This window comes from Desmodus rotundus, chromosome X, assembly GCF_022682495.2.
Source record: "Desmodus rotundus isolate HL8 chromosome X, HLdesRot8A.1, whole genome shotgun sequence".
Classification (NCBI taxonomy): Eukaryota; Metazoa; Chordata; class Mammalia; order Chiroptera; family Phyllostomidae; genus Desmodus; species Desmodus rotundus.
Genome location: NC_071400.1, coordinates 82,157,169 through 82,170,008, shown reverse-complemented (window position 1 = coordinate 82,170,008; position 12,840 = coordinate 82,157,169). Strand labels below are relative to the sequence as shown.

Sequence of the window (12,840 nt, the reverse complement as noted above, 5' to 3'; positions counted from 1 at the left end):
TCAAGAGGCAGCCACACATTGGTGTTTCTCTCCCTCTTTCTCCCTCCCTTCCCTTCTCTCTAAAAATAAATAAATAAAATCTTAAAAAAAAAAAAGAAGAAGACTTTAAACTCGTAAGGCCAGCGTTTTAAGTGCTGGAGAGGATGTGAAGAAAAGGGAGCAAAGCCTTGTGCACTCCTGGTGGGAATGTAAATTAGTGCAGCCACTATGGAAAACAGTGTGGAAGTTCTTCAAAAAACTGAAAATAGAACTGCCATATGATCCAGCAATTCCACATGTGAGTATTTGTCAAAAACTGAAATGAAAACACTAATTTAGAAAAATAAATGCACACCCATGTTCATTGCAGCATTATTGACAATAGCCAAGTTATAGAAACAATCTAGGAGTCTATCAATGGATGAATGGATTTTTATCTTATTTTTTTAATAAATTTTTAAAAAAGATTTCATTTATCCATTTTAGAGAGGGGAAGCAGAGGGAGAAAGAGAGGGAGAGAAATATCAATGTGCGGCTGCCTCTAGCGCACCCCCCAAGCGGGGACCTGGCTGGCAACCCAGGCATGTGCCCTAGACTGGGAATCGAACTGGTGACCCTTTGATTCACAGGCCGGCACCCAATCCACTGAGCCACACCAGCTAGGGCTGATGAATGGATTTTTTAAATGTGGCATACATATACAATGGAATATTGAGCCATAAAAAAGAATGAAATCTTGCCATTTGTGACAACATGGATGGACCTGGAGAGCATTATACTAAGGAAAAGACAAGACAAAGACCAATATCATGTGATCTCTAGTATGTGTTATCTAAAAAAGAAATAACAGGTATATTCCTTAACTCATTTTACAAGTCCACCAAAACCTGACAAGGACAGTACGAGAAAACAAAATAAAGGCCAATCTCACTCAAGAACAAAGATCCAAAATTTCTAAGCAAATAAAAGGAAAATGTGATAATGACCAAACTGTGATTACTTCTGGAAGGCAAAGTTGATTTAACATTAGGAAAGCAATCAATATAATTTGATTCAAGGTGCAACAGTAGGAAAACCATTTGATAAAATCCAGTATTCATCATATAAGCTCTTACCAAACTAGTAACAGAATGAAACTTCCTTAAACTAACAGAGTAACTAGGAAAAAATTAAAACAAATATCTCATTTAGTGGATCAAAGTTTTCTTCCCTTTGACAAAGGGAACAAGACAATATGACCGTCTATTACCACTTCAACATTATAAGTACTAGTCAAAATAGACAAGGAAATACCTAACATTTTTGAAGAAATTCCACCCAAAACAGTTACAAAAGCATGAACCTCAGTTACCTATTAGATCTAGTTATACTGACCCTTTCCCTGAGATTTACAGATTTAAAATTTTACTATATGTTAACATTTTTACCAAATTTTTGATGCCCATATTAAACCAGTTCTCCCATTCCTTCTCTAGTTAGAACTCTAGAACAAAGAGCAAAAGGTTTGAAGTCCATTGCTTCAGGTCAAAGCACAAAAATCAACTAACAAAAACTTAAAAAGCAGGTGTTACACAACATGCTAATTATCAAGAAATATTGGGTCTCAATATTTCTCACAGGTCTCAAACCCAACTAGTCACTCAAACTTACAGTAACGTTGGTTTGAAACAGATTAACACCCTCTCCCCAAAATAAATTGACTTATATCTAGATTTAGTGACCAGTGTTGACTTATAAAGGTCTAAGATTTATTAAATGAGAGGGTCTTTCAAATCTCAGAAATGAACTCATAGGTTGACATAGCTAGTCAAATCTCTCAATTTTCCTAATGAAGAAACCAAGGTCCTTTGCAGTTAGGTGATTTGTCCAAGGTCATAAGCAGCTCTTGATAAGTAGAAACAATTGAAGTTATTTAATTTCACCCCTCTACCAATTTTCTGAAAGTTCTAGGGGATTTCCACCCACCAAGAATTTGTTTACTGGTAGTGTCCCTCAATATATAACATTTGGCACCCAAATGTTACCAACTCAAAATTAATTTCTTTGCCATCCATGACTAATAGCCAAAAACTATTTCTGGGACAGAAAAGATAAGACTTTTGAAAAGTAAAGTACATGATGTGCAACCCAACAGATAACTTTCTGTTTACACTAAATGACAACTTTGACATCAAACTTAGGCTTATGTGATAACTTAGAATGACAATGGCACCTACAGCACACAGTACCCCTGAAAGACTTTAAAAAAAATCAATCGTGATCACAAACAAACCAGTACATATAAACAATTGTGCTGATTAGTGACAATAAATTATTATAGTAACAATATTAATCTTTTTTTTCCTTGAAAGTATTCTACTTCAGATTGAAAATGAACAGCTTCCACAGTGTTTATTGCAACATACACAGTATTCACGAATACAATGCTGGTCACTGAGGAACAATATTAATTGCTTATTAAATCGATCATAATTATAACTAAAGAAGCAATTTCTCCAACTCATTCCAATTATCTCCAGTATGAAGTATGCTTTCTATATAATTTCAACGTTTTTAAAAGAATGTTGTCCTTTTGAAGCTAAATCCATCAAAAGTGAACATTACATAAAACAGTTCTTTTATTCCAGTGAAAACATTTTTTAATTATAAAAATGCTTTAGTCTGCACTCCATGCCCATAGCATTCTGTCCTCTATTGTAGGACTCTCTCCTTTTATTTCAAACTAAGCAGTGGCAAGATGACTCCCTGGTCTAACCATCCCCAGGGGAAATACCTGGCCTTTCGGGGCCGTGCAGAAAACTTAAACCAGAAAGAGGTTTTATGGTCACAGAAATTTACTTACTAAAGAACTGGAGGTCTCAATGATATAAACAAATAATTAGAAGTAACTTAAAAACTAAATACAACATGGTATCCTGGATTAGATCCTGGAACAGAAAAAGGGTATTAGTGGGAAAACTGGTGAAATGGAATAAAATTGCAGTTTACTAACAGTAATGTACCAATGTTAGTGTCTTATGTTAGTGACAAATGTACCATGGTTATTTATACCTGAGTGAAGGGTATAAGGGAACTCTATAGTATAACTCTGCAACTTTTCTGCAAATCTAAAATTATTACAAAATAAGAAGCTTATTTAAAAAGAAATGACTTAGTAAAAGCCATCAAAAGTCAAGAAGTTCGTACCTCAAAATTCTGACCCAGTTAAATGTCCCTAGTCAAGCATCTTGAAGTAAAGTGTCTCCATCCCAAAGGAGGGTTTGGGGATAGTTCACAGAAGGGACTCTAAAGGCTACCTATTTCTCCAGTATTACTATAAATAAAATAAACCCCAGGAAAGCCTCAAAAAAAATGCTTACTTTAGGGAGGAATGAAAATGAAAAACTATGAAACCATTTCTCAGTGGAAAAGGCGGTAAATGATAAATCCTATTTACTACAACAGATATGGGCAGTGGGACCCCAAGTAAAGAGGGTTATTCTAAAGCTCTCAGAACAGTAAAACTTAATAGTAAATATATAACATTTTTCATATGCACTCACCTATGGGCCAGGTGCTTTTTAAAGTACTTTATATAAACACATCTAACCCTCCCAAGAACCCTGTAAGATAGGCAGTACCTATAACTAAATTTTATTTTGGGTTTTTTTTTTAACGTTTCCATAAATCCAATAGAAATCTGATTTTTTTCTTTTTTTAAAAGATTTTATTTATTTATTTTTAGAGACAGGGGAAGGGAGGGAGAAAGGAAGGGAGAGAAACATCAATGTGTGCTTGCCTGTTGTGCTTCGCCACTGAGGCACACCAGCCAGGGGATATAACTAAATTTTAGACGAGGAGTTCTGTAAGTGATAACAGAGATTTGAAGGCAACCACTATACTATACAGCCTTCTGATCAGCCAGGCTTGGAAAACAGTCCTGCCTGCTAGAGACCACTTTGCCAAAGGCTTGTGAGTCTTTGCTAGGATCGCGAAGGAATGTGACTCCACCACCCATTTTTTAAATTGTGTTCATAATCTTTCAAACCTGATGTGCTCAGTGCTATTCTTGTTGAAACACTGTTATACACAGAAGCTAATTTTTAACAGTATTATCAGTTTTCAAATTCAGATATATGTTGGGCTGGCCTGGGAAACTGAAGGCCTTATGTGACCTTATTTCTCTGGGAAAATGGAGTTGATTTCCCCCCCCCCAAAAAAAACCCTTATAAACGGACCATTTAGAAATTGAGGATCCCTCTACATAGATCCCAAATCTCAAAATAATATGAACAAATTTTAATGAAGACCCTGAAGCTACTCAAATAAGCCAGTTTTGCTCAAAGTGGCACAGTTTCTCTTATACCTAACATAACAGGAATGGTGTTACTGAAAAAAATTAGCTGAATAGTTTACGGATTTCCTTCACTATGGCCAATTTTACATATCCAACAGTTAATATACTTCTCTACCTGGACCCCCAATAGGCTTTGCATCAAAAAATTACTAATGAGTAAACAAACACCTTTCACACACCCATGACAGAAGGGATGTCATCTCAGAAGGTAGCCAAAGTAGTAATAGTAGCAGCAGTAATGACAACAATAAAGTAATAATATCAAAAAGAACTGAGCATTTTCCATTGCTAGGCATGCTCTAAATATTATACATTCTCTGGCTCCTTTAATCCTCACAAAAATCCTGTGAGGTAGATATTACACTATCCCAATTTCAAAAATGAGGAAACAGGTCAGTGATTAAGCAACTTGCCCAGTATCACTGAGCTAGTTAGTGTCAGAAGTAAGATTTGAACATTTGAGAATTTTACCCTGGGAGGGCATATTTTTAACCACTACATTCTATGTGTAATTAAATAATTTGGTGAACTCTCAAAGAGGGCTGACTCAAATTCATTTTTAAAACAACAGTGGTTGGGGGACCACCCCATCCCCCCAATAAAGAATCCCATCTTGACTTTTATTAGGAATACATCCTTAAACCAAGCTAAAACTGAACACATTTATGGAGAATAAATATAAAATATATTATGCTTTGCTTTTATCACTTTGAAATCCTTTACTTAATTGAACTCTACAAACAGTGGTAACTGCATGCAACTTCAACAACAGACAAATAAAACTTTTATTGTTAAAGTCTTCAGGTAAAACATACTGCCCATGTTTACCACTAAGTAAACTAGGGTAAAATAACCAAGAATTCCAATACTCTTGAAAAGTTTCAAAACAGCGGCAAGATATACTGGGAACAAGATATGCCTTTTCTGACAAAGAAAAACTGTTCTTTCTACAACACGAACATCTGCTTTAATGACAAACATTAACCTGGGATGGACTGAACTCAAAACATGTGCCTAAACCCAGAAATTCTTTACTGACAATCCATAAAGGCTATCAGTTTATCTCCCAAAAGAGCCGTCTGATCCACATACCACATCTAATTTTGGAGAGTCATGGGTGTGCTCCCTACCATCCCACTGAGTAATTAACAAAAAGCATGCAACCCCCCAAGTTCTGGAGCACAAGCCGATTTTTAAAATCATCTATTTGAACCTCAGAACTTGCTTTCCCAGAAAACAAAGGTCTATGTGCCAGGTTTCAAAGCCAGTCCACAAAAACTTAAAACACCCATAAGGTTACAGAAGTATAATAAATTACCCAATCTGTAGGAAAACCCATTTAGCATTCAACTTAGAATAAAAGCAACTACTCCTGCACCCCTCAGCCCTGGAAGTAGAATTCTTCCCTCCCCCATCTGGGAGTCTGGGCTCCCCAGACCAAGACCAAAGGTCCGGGCTTCCACAATCAAAGTGCAGCACAAGGAAAGGCATGAAGGAGGGTGGTTGGCAGTGCATTAGGGCCCCAGAGTTAGGACAAAAAGGCAGAGCCGCGGTCAGGAGATCCTGGGATGAGGGAGGCAAGACTCAATGGAAGAGAAGGATGAAGGGTGGGATGGCAGCTAAAAGGAACAAGGAAAAAGTGTGGGGTCGGGGTGGGCTGCAGAAGAAAAGGGAACAGTGCCTACTCCTGTAGAACATGGGCTTTTGCAACCTTTACTCTTTAAAATACTTAGGAGAGGGAAGGAAAAGAGAAACCGTGGCAAGGGTTTTGATATTACCTCCCTCACTCTGGCTACTCTCATTCTCCTTTCAAGACAGAATGGAGTGGGTTAAGGGGTCTTTATCCAGGTCCCTTTTAAACTAAGAGCACAGTGATTCAAAGAAGGGAAGCGGACTTCGAGTTCTGTTGCCCTCCTTGTCAGCATCCATTCTCCCAAAGACTTCTATGTTAACTGAGAACTGCGGGAAGGCTCTAGGTACCAGAAGGAACAGTGTGAGAGAGGAAGGAAAGGAGAGAAATTTGAAGCAGGAAGGAAGTGGGATGTTTCAGAGTCAAATTAATAGACCTGCCAATAAATTAAAACTATAATAAATGTTCTTAAGTATTTAGGATTAATTCCCTTTGACAGTTCCAAATATTTCATCAGATCCATTTCATTTTTTAAACAAATTGGCCAGGGCAATAAATTGAGCTTTATTATGCAGAAGGTATGAGGATAAGCTTCTAAAAACATAGGAGACAATTTCCTGGTGTCTTTTATTTATACAGCAGCAATATAAATCATTTCAGAAAGGCTTTATTTACTTAGTGAGTACTCAGTTACATTATCATCTGTCCTTTTTTTTTTTTTTTTTTGCTCCAATAGCCCAAATACCACAAGTAATTACCTTCACAAATAAGTACCATTTAACTCTTTCTTGGGAGTACAACTATAATGAAAAACTTGCTAATTCAAGCCAAACATTGCCCTCAGGATTCCAAGGGTTTATTTCAGGCAAAGCTCTAAACTCCACATCACACACACACGCAGATGCATCCTGAAGAGCACAGGACTACTTTTTCCTTGGCCTCCAATCCCCATGTTTCAGTGAGACATGGCTACTTAACTGAAGGCCCCGATTTACTTCCTAAAATATGGAGCAGTAAATCCTAATTCCATAATGACTTCTCCAGAACTTCCAGCCACTGATAATTAATTTGACAGGTAAGCCTAACCCAAGGACCTGCTGGAGGATGAGTGCCGGCATCTGGCATCCCTTTGATTTTTATTTGTTTTAACTTTCAACAGCTACTCTTCCAGTCGAACTCTCTTAAGCAGAGACAATGGCCAGGATGGCAAGCTCAGCAGGAAGATACAAGAACAGAGGCCCGGGGAAGACAAAAGTGACCAACGGCCTGGCCTGTCTAGCCAAGATGTTCTTGCTGTTGCAACTACATCTAAGATACTGCCTGGAAACCTGGACTGTCTTTCACTCCCTAGCTCCACAGAAGATTATGCTGGATCCCAGAATAGCTACTGTGTTTTCTGCAGACCACAAACTAAGTCCAAGACTTCTGAACCAAATTAAAGAAGAGAAAAACAATATCTTATCAGGTACTCCACTTGCTGGAGAAGGTAGGTGGGTGAGGGAGTTAGGTGGGTGGGTATGTATGTATGTATACCTCCAAGCTATGATAAAGCAAATTCAAACCCCTATAAATAGTTGGTACTTTATTTTAATAATATAATTTGAAAAACTATTCAGGATCAGAATAAACAAAATATTAAAAGTACCTTGGGCATGCTGAAACTGGAGGCAAAGTTACTGAAAACATCTGAATTTCAGATAGGACACTATGGGCTAGTGGGAATCCTTACTAACCAGCAAACCTGCGAAAATGTTACCTCTAGCTAGGAAATGAAGACGTCTGGGGGGAAAAAAATCTTGAGATTATCTTCAGCCAAGAACACTGAAAGCTTTCAAGATTACCAACAGAATTGAAAGGTCTCTTTGTGACAAAAATTTCCATTTTCATAAAATTTGTATCAGTCAGCACATACACTTATGCAGAGCATAGTAGAAAAAAACACATTGCAGAACGAGACACACGAGTTGGGAGTTCTAGCTCTGCAATTTACCAGTTATATGACCTCCCCAGGAAAGTTACTGAAGAGTACTGGAGGTTAAGTGTCGTTATCTGTACAACAGGGATAATGCTACCTTTGGCACAGGAATAGCTTTGAGGATTAAGTGCAGAAATACATTAATTCTCCAAGCCCAGTGCCTGAATATAATCAATGTTAACTCCATCTGCTCCAACACAAACTGTACAGAGGGTGGTATCTGTAATTGAGAAGACTGTCAAACATGTGGAAGAAAATTTAGAGAGACAGAACACAGATTAATCACATATTTAACACTTATGTTCACTAAAGTCCTTCCCTTGATTAAGCTATTTGCAGGCAAATGGGGGGGGGCTAAAGTTGAAAAACTTCGCATCATACAGTGATTTAAAATTATATATGTGTATATGCTTGCAATCTTCCAGTGTTCATAAAAAGACACCATCACAAAACAAACCCTTTCAAATTTAACGCTGTGAAATTTTTAACTCTCATCTCAAAGCCCTTTTTTGATGTAAATGTTTCTTCTTACCAATGTTCTCCTATACTACTGTGAAACATTTGCAAAGGGGGGGAAAAAAAGTAAATCCCCTTATCCTTCCCAAATAAAAAAGTGCGCAAAGGAAGCTTTTCCATTTGTCAAAATTATTCTTTCCCATTCAGTCTTGTTTTTACAAACTACAGGTAAATATATCACAAGCCAAAATTGTCTAATTGACAAATGTCACTTAAGAACACACGGAATTGACAAGCCCTGTCTGGACCAAAGGTGACAAGTTTTCTTAAGCAATTTTTTAAAATTACATTTCAGTAAAGACAAAAATGCTTTTCATCGACATTATGAACTTTTGACTTTATATGCAACTTACTTTATAACCCATCTTGTCCCCCATGCCACCCCCAAATCCTGGTTTTATGAACTTTAATAAGCTGGCACGCAATACTAAACTACAGAACTCCAGTGGTGCTAGCTCTAATCTGTTGGACCTCACAGGAGGACTGCTCGTGTGATCTTTAAATGAACGTAGACGATGTTTTCTCCGTACTCCACACCTGCCCACAATCATTTGCAAACCTCTTTTAGAACAATTACTACTAACCTTCCTTACAATTCTCAACAACCCCAACCTTGGTGCATTAGTTCTCATCCCCAGGTGCCCTGCTGGGACTTGAAGCCCGTCCACAGCGGTTCACTCTTTTCGAAGTCCAGGGTCCGGCGAGGAAGGACATCTTCCCCTCCGTTCCAGGGGCGAAGGCTAACCCAGTCCCCCGGCCACTCCCTCTCTCCTCCGCGGTCCGGGGCCGCCGCGCCAGGCCCTGCGCAGACCTCCGGCAGCCCCGGAGCCCCAGGCCAAGCAGCCGCGCACACGCCCACCACCCGGGCGCGGGGCCACGGTGTCGACCCCCGGGCCACCCCCAACGCCCCCATCCGGGCAGGTGCCGGGCCTCCTCACCGACACTCACCCGGCAGCCGCTGCTGGCCGCTCGCCACTCGCCGCCTCGCAGTCACTCCCGCAGCCTATTCCCGCGGGGGGTCTGTGCCGGCGCGGCTTCCCCGACCGACACCCCCCTCGGGTGCGCGCCGCGCAAAGCCCGGATACGGTGAGAGCCGCCGCCACCGCCCCCTTTCCTCCCTCCTCCCTCAGTGCGTCCCTCCCACCGGGGCCCGCCTCGTATTTCCTGGATCCGCTCTCAGCTAGAGCTTGGCTCGCGAATCGTCGGCTTCGGGTCTCCCATCGGGCGCCGTCGCTCGCCAGACACAAAGATGGCGCCGCCGGAGACTATTGGGGGCGCTCTCGCGAGTCTTCCCCGACAGCAACCGGAGGGCGGGGGCCCACTGGAAAGGTGGTCAATTACAGTAGCCTGAGCTGGCCTCTAAACGAACGCTCCCTCGTATCGGCAAGGGCCAGTACTCCTTAAGGGGGGTTATTGCGCTTGCGCAGCGGCGGGCAGGCGGGCCTATAGCGCATGCCCAGAAAAAGCCTCAACAACAGCACCCATTGCTCCATGTTTTACCTGTTTCCACTGGAGGCGCTGAGTGAAGGAGGGGGCGGAGGAACCAGAATGAAACTCCGGAAAGGGCTTGGCAGGAGCCAGTGGCGAAGTGAGAGGCGTCCCACAAAGATGGGTCATCCCGACAGCCCAAAGGGCGAACACACTTAGGCGTCCCCGGGCTCTCTCCAGTCTTTTCCCTCTCCTTACCCTCCCTGTCACCGAGTATTCTTTGCAGAGTCTCAGCTGTCCCTTCACCGCGTTGTCGATTTGCGTTATTTATTGAGAGCTTGCTGTGTGTTCAGCTGGGCTCACAGCTGACAGTCACAGTCCTCCCGTTTCTCACAGCACCATCTAACTTTCTCTTTCATTTTGGCGCTGTGTGAGCCTTCCAAATCTCATACTATTTACCGTTTGTGTTCTTGTTGTGTTTTTCCTCACTCATTCACTTATTCATTCATTTAAACGTGTGTCGTTGAGTTTCCTGTGTGCCAGGTGCTGAGGAAACTGATGTGCTCTTATTTAAGGGAGTTTTGGTCTGAGACGGAGGTGGATGAGGAAAAAAAAAAATGACAGTTCACAGTAAATTCTATGATAAAAATGAGTACAGGTACTGGGGTGGGGTGTCCTGAAATATATCAAAGAGAAAATTCTTGAGTTGAGTCTTAACAGGAATAGAATTTAGTACAGTAAGTGAGGGTGCTGTCAGGAAACAAACCATTCTGGTGATTTTAACAAAGAATTTAATATAAAGGATTGATAATTAGATAACTGAAAAGACAAGAAGAAAACTCAATGTATAGCAGAGATAGCAACTGCAGGAAGCAGCTACTATGCCTGGAGCTTGGGGAACTAAGGAAAGAGGTTGGAATCATTACAATTTAGATATTTAGAGGAGGGGCCTTACGGAACTGAAACTCAGACTTTTGAGGAGGAAGCAGCATCTTCTGGTACCAGTGTTTCTGAGCGCGGCTCAAGATGCTGTGTCCACTAGTGTGGGCAAAATCTCAAACTGGTTCCAGGTGCTTTATGGGCAGGAACCTCTACTGTCCTGAGAGCTTCTCATCTCCCTCCTGCCTGGTGATGAGAATGACACACAGAGAACAGAGCTGAATTTGACCCATATCCCAAAGCGGAGCAGCTCGGGTGTTAAGAACCACTCATTATGGAAGCTGAATGTGGTCAGAAAGGGAGCCATTCTCTCCTGTTGCACATCCCACATAGTGGGGACCATCATGTTAAAACATTTGGAGAAAACCTCCTTCAAATTCAGGTTTCATATCAAACAGAACTGCCCCAGCCAACTCACAAACCCATGAGTGAGAAATAAATGTGCATTATAATATGGCACTGAGACTTTTACCTATTCCATGGCACAAGTGGACTAATATAGCAGCTCTGTTCCACTAAGTGAGCAGGAGTTAGTCTCCTGTCTTGCTCCACCATCGCTAGAGTGTTGTCCTAGTATATTTGGTCCAAAATGGCTCAGCACCATATCACATTCCAGTCATCAAGAAGGAAAAGGCTTACCCATCTCCCTTAAGAGCACAACCCAGAAGTTGTCAACATAACTTGTGTTCACAGCCCATTGGCAAGAACTTAATCATATTACTGTATTTACCTACAAGGGAGACTGGGGAGTGTGGTCCTAATTCTAAGCGGTCTTGTACGTAGCTAAAAATCTATGACTTTAGAAAAAAGGTTGGGAAGACAACCAGCAGCCCCATAAAATAATCAAAACTCAGAACTTGATTTAAAATTTTACCTTGTTCTGTGCTGGCTGGTGTGGCTCAGTGGATTGAGCGCTGGCCTGTGAACGAAAGGGTCGCCAGTTTGACTCCCAGTCAGAGCACATGCCTGGGTTGCAGGCCAGGTCCCCAGTAGGAGACATGCTAGAGGCAACCACACATTGATGTTTCTCTCCTCTTCTCTCTTCCCTTCCCCTCTCTAAAAATAATTAAATAAAATCTTTAAAAAAACAAGATAATTAACACATCCATTACCTCACAGTTAACTTTAAAAAATATTATACCTTGTTCTCTCTCATCAGTGAGGAGTTTAAAGTCAAAGAAGCGGGTGTAATCCTTCTTTTTCTGTTCCTTAGGCTTCTACATCTCCTCCCCCATTTTGCTAACCACAATTTCTCCTCCAAGGATGAAGAGGGTGGGAATGGAGGTGGGCAAGTTACTGCTTTGCAGGTGCCGTCATAGATGCCTTTGTCTTCTCTGCACATGACAGACGCCTAAAATTGGCTCTTTCTTGGTTTAATTTAGAGGTTCTTCTTAGGCTTCCACTGGGAAGATTTGATAGCACATTTGAGGACACAAATAAATAATGCTCTTTTCTCTGGCCTCTCTTTCCTCAGCCCCTGGTCTTATTTACTTTTTGATGCTGCTCTAAGTCCTCTTTTGGTTATCAATGTCTTCTATGTCACTGGCACCCAAATGCTGGCTCCCTCATGGGGTGAGCGTGATTCTTCAGCACCCTCTTCAAGTTACAGTTCTTTGATAAGAACTCAACCTTTTCTTTAAAAAAAATATGCTTATTGATTTTAGAGAGAGAGAAAGGGAGAGAGAGAGGAAGAGAGAGGGAAACATGGATATGAGAGAGCAACATCAATAGGTTGCCTCCCATATGCACCCCGACCCAGGATCAAACTCACAACCTAGTTATGTGCCCTGACCAGGAATCGAACCCCCAACCTTTTGCTGTATGGAACAGTTTTCCAACCAACTGAGCCACACTGGCCAGGGCTGGACTCAATCTTTTCTAACTCCTTCTCAGTCCCTGCCTCTTGTGGAATACCCTCAACTTCTTACTGTCAGGATCCCGTCACCTAATGGCAGGGCACAAATAAGAGGCTCAAGCTTGCTTGCCTTCTGTGATGTTCATTTGTTAAAAGGTTTTATTTATTTTTTTAGAGAAGGA

At 41.1% G+C, this 12,840-nt stretch overlaps 1 protein-coding gene across 4 annotated transcripts in view; it reads right to left on the bottom strand.

Annotated features, from left to right (window-relative positions):
• The window catches only part of TAB3 (TGF-beta activated kinase 1 (MAP3K7) binding protein 3), a 60,006-nt gene extending 50,201 nt beyond the window's left edge, over nucleotides 1-9,805 (bottom strand). For 3 of the 4 annotated variants that reach the window (XR_008425992.1, XM_053917244.2, XM_053917245.2), the window contains exon 1: nucleotides 9,385-9,805. The gene's annotated coding sequence lies outside the window, so the exon portion shown is untranslated. Of the gene's footprint in view, nucleotides 1-2,821; nucleotides 3,074-9,384 lie in introns of those variants that run through there. The other variant, XM_024557551.4, reaches the window with a different exon arrangement.
• Nucleotides 9,806-12,840: the final 3,035 nt, after the last annotated feature.